The 13,083-nt window shown below is 36.5% G+C and overlaps 2 long non-coding RNA genes across 2 annotated transcripts; both read left to right on the top strand.

Moving 5' to 3' along the window:
* Positions 1-1,054: 1,054 nt before the first annotated feature.
* LOC139966921 (uncharacterized) lies at positions 1,055-5,768 on the top strand. Its single transcript, XR_011792792.1, has 3 exons — positions 1,055-1,198; positions 2,462-2,651; positions 5,324-5,768. It is a non-coding gene; the product is annotated as an uncharacterized lncRNA (long non-coding RNA).
* A 1,024-nt stretch (positions 5,769-6,792) lies between these two features.
* On the top strand, positions 6,793-12,036 carry LOC139966932 (uncharacterized). The gene is made up of 3 exons (XR_011792798.1): positions 6,793-6,930; positions 8,194-8,386; positions 11,596-12,036. It is a non-coding gene; the product is annotated as an uncharacterized lncRNA (long non-coding RNA).
* The last annotated feature ends 1,047 nt before the right edge of the window (positions 12,037-13,083 follow it).

The following is a 13,083-nucleotide window of genomic DNA, read 5'->3' on the forward strand; positions in this document are numbered from 1 at the left end:
GGAGGGAAAACAATATCATAATTCTCTTTGCTAATTTTACAATTAGTGAAAAATAGAATTTGAAATAAACAAGCAAATCTCTTTAATTTTATTATTTTCCTTTTCTGAATCCCTAGTCATTTTATTTCCTTCTGTGCCACCCTTCCTCCTTCCCAGTTATTGAAAACGTCAACAGTGCCTCCTTACGACAATAATATTTCAAAGTTCCACTTTTTGTTTATGGAAATTACCCTTTTCATAATTTACAAATGTGACGTTTTTTTGTGAAATTAAAAGAAAATATTAAAACGTTTAGGTGTTGAAGAAAAAAAATCAAATACTGGATTTACGGTGACCAGAATGATGAGAGGGTTCAATTTTTCGCGACTTGTTGAGGTTATTTATCGGTTTGCTTTTCCAAATCAAAGTAAAATATCCCACTCACTTTTGAAGCTCCCCCCCACCACCCACCTTTCCTCAGACTGAACCCTCTTCCGCCGACTCACTATCGAATTTTTATTTTATTTTCCTGGGCATTTTCTCAAACCAATATACAGAATTTTAGCAGATTTGAGGCAATTTTTAACTTATAAGTTACACAACAAATGGGAGCTGAAAATGGTTCAGTCCCCCCAAAGAACATCGATTTCAACCATTTCATGTTGTTCAGTCCGATGCAATGTTGCATGCTAGCCTACGTTTCTATCAAAATCAAAATGTAAATTTTACCATGTTTTACTCCATAATGGTTCAGCGATGAGATCACAGTTGCAACCAATTGCGACCACACACACTTCTAACCCACTGAAAGGATCAGCTGTCATAAAGAAGTAACAACAGTAAATCTGCACTTTGTGGATTGCTCATATATGGGCATAAACATATGCATCATTTTGGCCGGTTGCGTCACAGAAACACGTTGGTTGATTGGCTATGATATTACAGTAGCCAATCAGCAATACATAGGCTATACAATACATCGTCTACCTCTATCTCTCCCTATATATATATATATATATATATATATTGATCATGCGCACAAGTGCAGTACCAGCAAACTTGTATGGCGATTTGGTTATTGGTCACTGACGATTATAAAGAGCTATACGGGAATGCATCACATCATTGGATCTGAAAACATCGAACTGTCAACAAGAACAAAAATATTTTCTATTTCACTCAACCCAATATTTCGGGGGAAAAAAGCTAACAATGGCCGGTAAGTTTGTGCTGTATATTTTAACTATTCTCTCCTTGCTCATAAAAAAAAATCAAATTTATCATTGTAGATGAGTAAATATATGTATTTCTGTATGTAAAATCCTTCGTTTTGTTCAAAGCCACGACACTTTGAAATGGGGAATCATAGCTACTAATGCTTGATAAAGCTATCATTTTCCTGCGGGCGTGCATGGTGCAGCCATAGACGGCATTTCGTGCATGTGGTATGTCTTCTGACCCAACCCCACCTCTGCCATCTAAAACAAATGTCGGAGGCCATAGCCAAATTATGACTTTAAAGTCATACAATGACAATATGCCCGCAAGCTAATGTCATGTAATTTCACCCGTTTCTTGTTAATCGGCATTTAAAGGGTCATTCCGGTGGCTGAAGTAGATTGTTTAAATAGTTGCTGGAATTCTTGTTGTATTTTTTGGTCAAACATTATATCATCGTATATGGTTTTGGGGCAAAGTTATTGTTCAACTGTTGTGGTATATGGTAAATGCATTTAGCGACAGCAGAGTCCACAATGTCTGCATGGAAATTGCAGCTGAAAACGTTTTGGTTTTGTCTAAGATATATTTAACAGATTAGAGGGAAATGATAGTTCTGTAGAGAAAGTTGCACTATAATGAAATTCCGAATACTGCAAATAAAATGAACAGAAAGGTAGACTTTCTAAATTTTTATCACATTTAAATGATAATTATCATAATGATTATGATTGAAAGGCATCGCTTTTGAAGAATATTTCGTTACATTTCAGTTTAACATATGTCGACTTAGGTCAAAGAAAGAAAAAACATCCCTCGTCCCCTCTTTCATCTTTTTCTCTCTCTCTCTGTTTTGCAAAACGCTTTAAAGTTAATTTTTAGTCCTCTCAAACATTACTTGAAGGTAGTCACCTAAGAACTACCCCGTATGTGTGGATTGTATGCAACAAGGCAAAGCTCTACAGAGTTAGAAAATAATAATATTTTGGATTCTCGGCGCCAGCACACAATCTGAGTAGAGACCTTGATATAAAAGAGCCTCAGTCCAACCATTTTATGAAGACTTCGGACGAAAACCTGCTATGTTTTACTTTCGGCCTTGGGAACAAATGATTTACATGACGTTTTTCAACTGACAGTGGCAAATATTGATCTCTTTAGGAGAATTGTTGCCTTGTGTTTCTATGTAATATCGTTTTAATATGAACTTTTAATCCATCAAATGGAGCTATTATAACGTTGACATGAATATTACTTCTTTAAGGGCTCAACCTCCGTATTCTTTTCCTCCTGGTGGCATTACTGGTTGCTATGATGATGATCGGACTGGTCTCTTGCGAAGACGAAGACGAGGACAATTTTGAGATGTTCGCACGTAGAGGGAAGTGTTGTCCCGCAGACGATTGTCAGGAGTGGTGTGCCTGCTGCCGCGACTGATTTCCAAGATTGCAATGGTAAAGTTGCACCTTAATGTTTCACCATTTCGTAATATAGCGTTTGAATATTTTGCACAATTTTCATATTTTTTAGAAGCTTTTTAGTTAATAAACAAAAAAGCGGGCATATATGACGTAGACGTGTATATATAGTACGAGTGTAACAGCATGACTACGAGTACAAGTAGAAGTTTCTTTTGATTACAGTACAAACATACGACCCCCAAGCACAGAAATTAATACATACCTAAAAGGATACATATCAAAGCTACTGACAAACAACAGGCTTTGCAGCGGATTTGAAGGTTACTCGCGCCATGAACAGCGGATAGGGTTACTTCGTCGTAGTAACGAGGTTGATACGAAATCCTGATCTTATCGTCACAATATCTTTCATTTCACCCGATACACACAGAGAACACAATATACATCTTTTAAGTTTTGTACCAGCGTAAAAACTGGATCGTGCTATAAATCAGTACCAAGTGCTATTAGGATGACAGTCAAAATATGATATTCGATATGTGTCATCCCAACAAATCCAGTTTGATTGATTTATCGGCATCAAATATAATCCTCGGTTTTTACATATTAACCTAACAGCACTTGCTAACGATTTATCGTATTTATCAGCACGATCCAGTTTTTACTGTGGTACCATTTTTTTAAAAGATTTACGGTAGTTATTGTAATTTCTCTGTGAATCGGTTGTCCATTTTCACATATAGAAACACTTGATACACCAGACTAGCTCGAATGTTTTGAGCAAAATTTACATTAGTTGAAATGAATTACAACTCACGAATATTTAGACGCTGCTTACACTGTTGTTCTTACTTTTTGAAAAATTAAGTATCCTTGCATGTTCTCAGATGTAATTACAATCTTACGTTAGGCCCTTAACTAGATACAAAACCCAGCCATCTATAGATTGCTCACCATGATAATTTTGAATAGACCGAAATGTAGGGGAGACGGATATACAGAAATGTTTGGGCCCCTGGGGAGCAGGTACTCCAAGTTGGAGGGGCACCAACAATTATATATACAGGGGCACTAATAATTAAAAGAGGGGCACAATACTCACGTACTGTTATATTTGTGAAGTTTTTGTCCACAGGATGGTGGAAAAAATTAAGGGTGTGATGGGGTGGAAGAAAAATATTCTAAAAGTGGAGGAGGCAAGCCCCTGTGCCCAGCCTGGCTACAGGACTATACTGGGAAGGGATTAATATTCAAATGGAGCCTAATAACCACCTTAAGCAAATACTCACTAATTGACACAGACTGATATACACTGCACAGTCATTTTGAAGTAAAACGTTTCTTGGCAATGTCAGTCTCAAAAGCGAGTGAAGCTCAGCGAAAGATTTTCGAAAATTGCTGCATTTTTTTTTAACTGAAAGGTACCTCACAGTAATAAAACAGCCAAGATGCCATTAGAAAATAGGTTAAAACACACTCATATACCATCTGCAAAACGATATTGGATAGAACTTCCCAAAATAACTTCTCTGTACTTTCTGACTAATTTCATTGGAAGTTATCAGACTGTCCAAGTGAAAACTGGTATACATACTTGCAAAATAAAGTCAGAGTGGAAAAAGTCTCTAAAATATCCAACCTCCCCCATCCCCCAATTAAATGGTTATAGACTTTATTTTAAAAATATGTCGCATAACAAGGATTGACATGCTGTTTCTATATTTTGTTTACAATGTGCATGCCTTTATTGAAGAATATAAAAGTTACAATGGAACAAAAGGCACCATCATAGATGAAAAGCCTCTAAACGTGTATTGCAGCATTTTAGTAGTCTGCCACGATACATTAGTTTAGATAACCATTACTCAAGTTGATTTCTACTTTCCTATCCTAGCAATTGGATATTGCCTAGGCCTATAGGTGCTACTGTAATTTTAATATATACTAGCAGTACATATCGAGTAGCAAAAAACAAAGTTTGTTTTTTAAATAAAGAACATATTAAAGATTCCTTTTCGTTTTCCATGACGCATACATATACCCTTAGAAGTGGCTCACAGTTCTGTGTATTCAATAAGTTTGTTTTAAGAATTTCTCACAATCTTTAAAATCAACCGCGCACTTCATTGCCTAACGTTTAGATTCTAGGTAAAATAGTGTGTAGGTTGATGCTTTTGGGTGAGCTGTTCGTCTTCAAATTGCTGCAAGCGACAAGCCAGAAGTAGCTTCTATGTGTTCAAGTTCAGTGGTCTTAAGCAGTAATGATCCGCTGGAGAGCGATCTTGTTTCTCCGCGTGAATGGCAAGGCCAACGTGACAATAAATGATGTCTACTCCAAGAAAACAACCAGTGCATCATTTTCATAGATGTGATATACGTTACAAGGTATTTAGCGCACTCTGCATTAACATCTGTGGTTACGCATCATCGAACTACGACAAGCCGAGGACAAACGTATCACATGAGCTTTAACGCTGCACAGATGATTGCTTCGAGCACGCATATCGAGCACGCATATCGAGCACGCATATCGAGCACGCATATCGAGCACGCATATCGAGCACGCATATCGAGCACGCATATAGTAGACAGCCGTTACAGCCCCGCTGGTTTGCCGATACGCGTGACATTAATTTCTTAGAATGTTTTTTTACCCAACTAATTTTTTTCACCTCTCAACAGATTTTGTCTTTTTCAACCCACAGTCGCAAGTTTCCTGGACTTTCTCTCGCGCCAGTAAGAAGCTTCTCCAACAAACCACAATCGTTAGCAGCCGGCTAGTTGCATGTTATGCTAGAAAAACACCATCGACGTAAATTGAAATATCACATTAATTAATAAAAAAGTATTTCTTTTTCTGTTCTCATGCAGAATCTGATGTATAGAGTAAACCTTGTTTTCCATATTGTATGTTATCCGTAAATATGCATGTTAACAACGGGTATTTTACAAATAAGATGGTTTTGTCAATCGTAAAGAACTGGTGAACATGTTTAACTGGTTGTAGATGTATTAAGTCACTATGCAAATTTCGTCTTAGAAATTTAAACCACTACAGATATGTGGAGGGAAAACAATATCATAATTCTCTTTGCTAATTTTACAATTAGTGAAAAATAGAATTTGAAATAAACATGCAAATCTCTTTAATTTTATTATTTTTCTTTTCTGAATTCCTAGTCATTTTATTTCCTTCTGTGCCACCCTTCCTCCTTCCCAGTTATTGAAAACGTCAACAGTGCCTCCTTACGGCAATAATATTTCAAAGTTCCACTTTTTGTTTATGGAAATTACCCTTTTCATAATTTACAAATGTGACGTTTTTTGTGAAATTAAAAGAAACTATTAAAACGTTTAAGTGTTGAAGAAAAAAAAAATCAAATACTGGATTTACGGTGACCAGAATGATGAGAGGGTCCAATTTTTCGCGACTTGTTGAGGTTATTTATCGGTTTGCTTTTCCAAATCAAAGTAAAATATCCCACTAACTTTTGAAGCTCCCCCCCACCACCCCCACCTTTCCTCAGACTGAACCCTCTTCCGCCGACTCACTATCGAATTTTTATTTTATTTTCCTGGGCATTTTCTCAAACCAATATACAGAATTTTAGCAGATTTGAGGCAATTTTTAACTTATAAGTTACACAACAAATGGGAGCTGAAAATGGTTCAGTCCCCCCAAAGAACATCGATTTCAACCATTTCATGTTGTTCAGTCCGATGCAAGGTTGCATGCTAGCCTACGTTTCTATCAAAATCCAAATGTAAATTTTACCATGTTTTACTCCATAATGGTTCAGCGAAGAGATCACAGTTGCAACCAGTTGCGAACCCACACGATTCCAACCAACTAACAGGATCAGTTGTCATAAAAAATAATATCAGTAGATCTGTACTTTGCGGATTGCCCATATATGGGCATAAACATATGCATCATTTTGGCCGGTTGCGTCACAGAAACACGTTGGTTGATTGGCTATGATATTACAGTAGCCAATCAGCAATACATAGGCTATATAATACATCGTCTACCTTTACCTCTCCCTATCTATCTATATATCTATATATATATATATATATATATATATATATATATATATATATATATATATATATACTGCTCATGCGCACTAGTGCAGTCAGACCAGCAAACTTGTATGGCGATTTGGTTATTGGTCACTGACGATTATAAAGAGCTATACGGGAATGCATCACATCATTGTATCTGAAAACATCGAACTGTCAACAAGAACAAAAATATTTTCTATTTCACTCAACCCAATATTTCGGGAAAAAAAGCTAACAATGGCCGGTAAGTTTGTGCTGTATATTTTAACTATTCTCATATTGTTCATAAAAATATTCAAGTTTATTATTGTAGATGAGTAAATATATTTATTTCTGTATGTAAAATCCTTCGTTTTGTTCAAAGCCACGACACTTTGAATTGGGGGAAATCATAGCTACTAATGCTTTATAAAGCTATCATATTCCTGCGGGCGTGCATGGTGCAGCCATAGACGGCATTTCATGCACGTTGGTATGACTTCTGCCCCAAACCCACCCCACCCATCTAAAACAAGTGTCGGAGTCCATGGCCAAATGGTGACTTTAAAGTCATACAATGACAAACATGCCTGTAAGCTAATGTCAAAACATCCGTTTCTTGTTAATCGACATTTAAAGGGGTATTCCGGCGGCTGAAGTAGATTGCTTAATGAGTTGCTGGAATTCTTTTTGCATTTTTTGTCAAACATTACATCATCATATATGGTTTTGTGGCGAAGTTATTGTTCAACTGTTGTGGTATATCGTAAATGCATCTAACAACAGCATAGTCCACGATGTCATCATGGCACTTGCAGCTGTAAACGTTTGGTTTTGTTAGAAATATATTTAACAGATTAGAGGGAAATGATAATTCTGTAGAGAAAGTTGCACTATAATGAAATTCCGAATGCTGCAGCGAAAATGAACAGCTGGGTAGACTTTCTAAATTTTATCACATTTAAATGATAATTATCATAATGATTATGATAGAAAGGTGTAGCTTTTGAAGAACATTTTGTTACATTTCAGTTTAACATATCTCGACTTAGGCCAAAGAAAAAAAACATCCCTCGTCCCCTCTCTCACCCTTCTCTCTCTCTGTGTTTTTTGTAAAACGTTTCAAAGGTGATTTTAAGTCCTCTCAAACATTACTTGAAGGGAATCACCTAAGAACTACCCCGTATGTGTGGATTGTATGCAACAAGGCAAAGCTCTACAGAGTAAGAACATAATAATATTTTGGATTCTCGGCACCAGCACACAATCTGAGTAAAAAATGTGATATAAAATAGCCTCAGTCCTCCCATTTTATGAAAGACTTCGGACGAAAACCTGCTATGTTTTACTTTCGGCCTTGGGAACAAATTATTATCATGACGTTTTTCAACTGACAGTGGCAAATATCGATTTCGTTAAGATAATTGTTGCCTTGTGTTTCTATGTAATATCGTTTCAATATGAAATTTGAATATGATCCATCAAATGGAGCTATTATAACGTTGACATGAATATTGCTTTCTTTAAGGGCTCAACCTCCGTATTCTGTTCCTCCTGGTGGCATTGCTGGTTGCTATGACGATGATCGGACTGGTCTCTTGCGAAGACGAAGACGAGGACAATTTTGAGATGTTCGCACGTAGAGGGTATTGTTGTCCAGCAAGACGTTGTTTCTCTTCGTGTCCCTGCTGCCTCTCCGCCTGATTTCCAAGATCGCGAGGGTAAAATTGCACCTTAATGTTTCACCATTTCGTAATATAGCGTTTGAATATTTTGCACAATTTTCATATTTTTTAGAAGCTTTTTAGTTAATAAACAAAATGGCGGGCATATATGACGCAGACGTGTATATATAGTACGAGTGTAACAGCATGAGTACGAGTACAAGTAGAATTTTCTTTTGATTACAGTACAAACATACGACCCCCAAGCACAGAATTAATACATATATAGAAGCATACATATCAAAGCTACTGACAAACAACATGCTTTGAAGCGGATTTGAATTGGTTACTCGGGCCATGAATCGCGGAAAGGGTTCCTTCGTTATAGTAACGAGGTTAAGACGAATTCCTGATCTAATCGTCACAATTTCTTTCATTTCACCCGATACACACAGAGAACACATAAACAATTGTATACATCTTTCAAGTTTTGTACCAGCTTAAAAACTGGATCGTGCTATAAATCAGTACCAAGTGCATGCTATTAGGATGACAGAAAAAATATGACGATATGTGTAATCCCAACAAATCCAGTTTGATTGATTTGTCGGCATCAAACATAATCTTCGGTTTTTACATATAAACCTAACAGCACTTGCTAACGATTTATCATATTTATCAGCACGATCAAGTTTTTACTGTGGTGCAATTTTTTTTAAAAAGATTTACGGTAGTTATTGTAATTTCTCTGTGAATCGGTTGTTCATTTTTACATATAGAAAGACTTGATACACCAGACTAGCTCGAATGTTGTGAGCAAAATTAACATTAGCTGAAATGAATTACAACTCACGAATATTTAGAAGTTGCTTACATTGTTGTTCTTACTTTTTGAAAAAAAAAGTATCCTCGCATGTTCCCAGATGTTTTGCAATCTTACGTTAGGCCCCTTAACTAGATACAAAACCCAGCCCATCTAGATTGCTTACCATGTTAATTTGAATAGACCGAAATTTAGGGGAGACGGCTATACAGAAATGTGTGGGCCCTGAGGAGCAGGTACTCCGAGTTGGTAGGGCACCAACAATTATGGCGGGGCAATAATAATTAAAAGAGGGGCACAATACTCACGTAATGTTATACTTGTGAAGTTTTTGTGCACAGGATGGTGGGAAAAATTAAGAGTGGGGTGGAAGAACAATATTCTAATTGTGGAGGGGGCAAGCCCCTGGGTCCAGCCTGGCTACAGGACTACTGGAAAGGGATTAAACTGGAGCCTAATGACCACCTTAGACAAATGCTCACTATAACTGACAAATACTGATTTACACTGCAAACTCACGTTGAGGTTTAACGTTTCTTGGCAATATAAGCGAAAGATCTTCGAAAATTGGTGCATACTTTTTATTAACTGAAAGGTACATCACAGTAATGTATGTATGTATGTATGTATGTATGTATGTATGTATGTATGTATGTATGTATGTATGTATGTATGTATGTATGTATGTATGTATGTATGTATGTATGTATGTATGTATGTATGTATGTATGTATGTATGTATGTATGTATGTATGTATGTATGTATGTATGTATGTATGTATGTATGTATGTATGTATGTATGTATGTATGTATGTATGTATGTATGTATGTATGTATGTATGTATGTATGTATGTATGTATGTATGTATGTATGTATGTATGTATGTATGTATGTATGTATGTATGTATGTATGTATGTATGTATGTATATGTGATCTTCCCGCAAGCAGGAACTCGCGAAAGAAGCCATGGAGGCTTGTAGACTCGCAAGCTGACCGAAGCCAATCTCTCGGCACACATCCATTTAACGTCCATGTCGGGAAGTTGTTATTGAACAACACCCTTGCCAGACGACACACATTGCTGTCGGCGGGGAATCGAACCGGGGATCTCATGACTGGGAGACGCCGGCGTTAACCACTAGGCTATACACACCGCCTATACACTCCGCCTCCGTAATGAAAACAGCCAAGCTGCCATTAGAAAATAGGTTAAAACACACTCATATACCATCTGCAAAACGATTTTGGATAGAACTTCCCAAAATAATTTCTCTGTACTTCCTGACTAATTTCAATGGAAGTTATCAGACTGTCCAAGTGAAAACTGGTATACATACTTGCAAAATAAAGTCAGAGTGGAAAAAGTCTCTAAAATATCCAACCTCTCCCCATCCCCCAATTAAATGGTTAGAGACTTAACTTTAAAAATATGTCGCTTAACAATTATTGACATGCTGTTTCTATTTTTGTTTACAATGTGCATGCCTTTATTGAAGAATATAAAATTAACAATGGAACGAGGCACCATCATAGATGTAAGGTGATCTTAACGTGTATTGCAGCATTTTAGTAGTCTACCACGGTACATTAGTTTAGATAATCATGTTTTAATCACCATTACTCAAGTTAAATTTCTAATTCCCTATCCTAGCAAGTTGATATTGCATAGACAAAGGTGTCACTGTAGTTTTAACACAATTAACGATTACTTATATACTATAGCAGTACAGATCGAATAGCAAAAACAAAGTTCGTTTCTTAAGTAAAGAACATGTTAAAGTTTCCTTTTCGTTTTCGTTCTCACAATCTGAAAAATCAACTGGGCACTACATTGCCTAACGTTTAGATTCTACATAAAAAAGCAGTGTAGGTTGATGCTTTTAGGTGAGCTGTTCGTCTTCAAATTGCTGCAAGCGACAAGCCAGACGTAGCTTCTATATGATCAAGTTCTGTGGTCTCAAGCAGTAATTTTCCCGAATGATTGAATCCCTACCGGAGAGCGATCTCGTTCCTCCGCGTGAATGGCAAGGCCAACGTGCATCATTTTCATAGATGTGATATACGTTACAAGGTATTTAGCGCACTCTGCATTAACATCTGTTTACGCATTATCGAACTACGACAAGGCGAGGACAAACGTATCACATAAGCGTTAACTCTGCACTGATAATTACTTCTAGCACGCATATCGAGCACGCCTATCGAGCACGCATATCGAGCATGCATATCGAGCACGCATATCGAGCACGCATATTGAGCACGCATATCGAGCACGCATATCGAGCACGCATATCGAGCACGCATATTGAGCACGCTTATAATAGACAGCTGTTACAACCTCGCTAGTTTGCCGATACGCGTGACATTAATTTTTTAGAATGTTTTTTGACCCAACTAATTTTTTCCCCTCTCATCAGATTTTGTCTTTTTCAACCCACAGTCGCAAGTTTCCTGGACTTTCTCTCTCGCCAGTAAGAAGCTTCTCCAACAAACCACAGTCGTTAGAAGCCGGCTAGTTGCATGTTATGCTAGAAAAACACACTCGAAGTAAATTGAAATATCATATTAATTAATAACAAAAGTATTTCTTTTTCTGTTCTCATGCAGAATCTGATGTGTAGAGTAAACCGTGTTTTCCATATTGTATGTTATCCGTAAATATGCATGTTAACAACGGGTATTTTACAAATAAGATGGTTTTGTCAATCGTACAGAACTGGTGAACATGTTTAAATGTTTGTAGATTTGTTAAGTCACTATGCAAATTTCGTCTTAGAAATTTAAACCACTACAGATAGGTGGAGGAAAAACAATATCATAATTCTCTTTGCTAATTTTACAAGTAATGTAAAAAAGAATTTGAAATAAACAAGCAAATCTCTTTATTTTTTTTTATATACTTTTCTGAATTCCTAGTCATTTTGTTTCCTTCTGTGCCACCCCTCCTCCTTCACAGTAAGTGAAAACGTCAACAGTGCCTCTCTACGTCAATAATATTTCAAAGTTCATTGAAATAACCTTCTCATAATTTACAAATGTGTAGTTTTTTTGTGAAATTAAAAGAAAATATTAAAAGGTTTAAGTGTTGATAAATTTTTGAGGTTATTTATCGGTTTGCTTTTCCAAATCAAAGTAAAATATCCCACTCACTGTTGAAGTTCTCCCCCCCCCCCTCTCACTGAACCCTCCTCCGACTCACTATCGATTTTTATTTGCCTGGGCATTTTCTCAAACCAATATATTTCTCCAATATATTTTCATATTCTACCACTACCACAAATTAAGTACTCACTGCTATATTGTATCGTCTAATTTGACCCTTTTCTGTTTATCTTAAAGTTATTTTAAGGAAAAATGAACTGAACAGGAAGAAACACACAAGCAAAGAAACAAATAAATGCAAACATATTCCATTATACAATATAAATTATCTATATCAAAAATATACAAATCGTATTTCATCTGTATTCTCTGTTAGTTACAATAATCAAATGTCGCCACGAACGACCGTCGGACAATATATATATATATATATATTGATATATATATATATATATATATTGATATGTATGTATGTAAGCAAACAACAGATTTACAGATCACATATTAGATATTAGTTTAAAAGTTGACTTGTTCTAAAACAAATACTGTATTACAGCTGTTATCCCAACCTAGGTATTCCCTTTGAATTCTTTAGTTTTTGCTAGTGTTAATAATATATTTGTTGAATCTATTTCCCATTATCACATAATGCGGCAGTGGCGTGAGAAAAATATCGAGGAATGTGTGCGTGTAGAGAGGCACTGTCTCACTACCTATCGTCAGTTGAGGTGGGGGGAGGGGAGGGGGTGAGGGGGCACGGCTCAGTCGGGGATTTTGTATTTGCAGCCAGGGAAAAAATTTGCTACTGGTGTTCATCCCACTCTTT

The sequence above is a fragment of the Apostichopus japonicus genome, chromosome 1, assembly GCF_037975245.1.
Source record: "Apostichopus japonicus isolate 1M-3 chromosome 1, ASM3797524v1, whole genome shotgun sequence".
NCBI lineage: Eukaryota > Metazoa > Echinodermata > Holothuroidea > Aspidochirotida > Stichopodidae > Apostichopus > Apostichopus japonicus.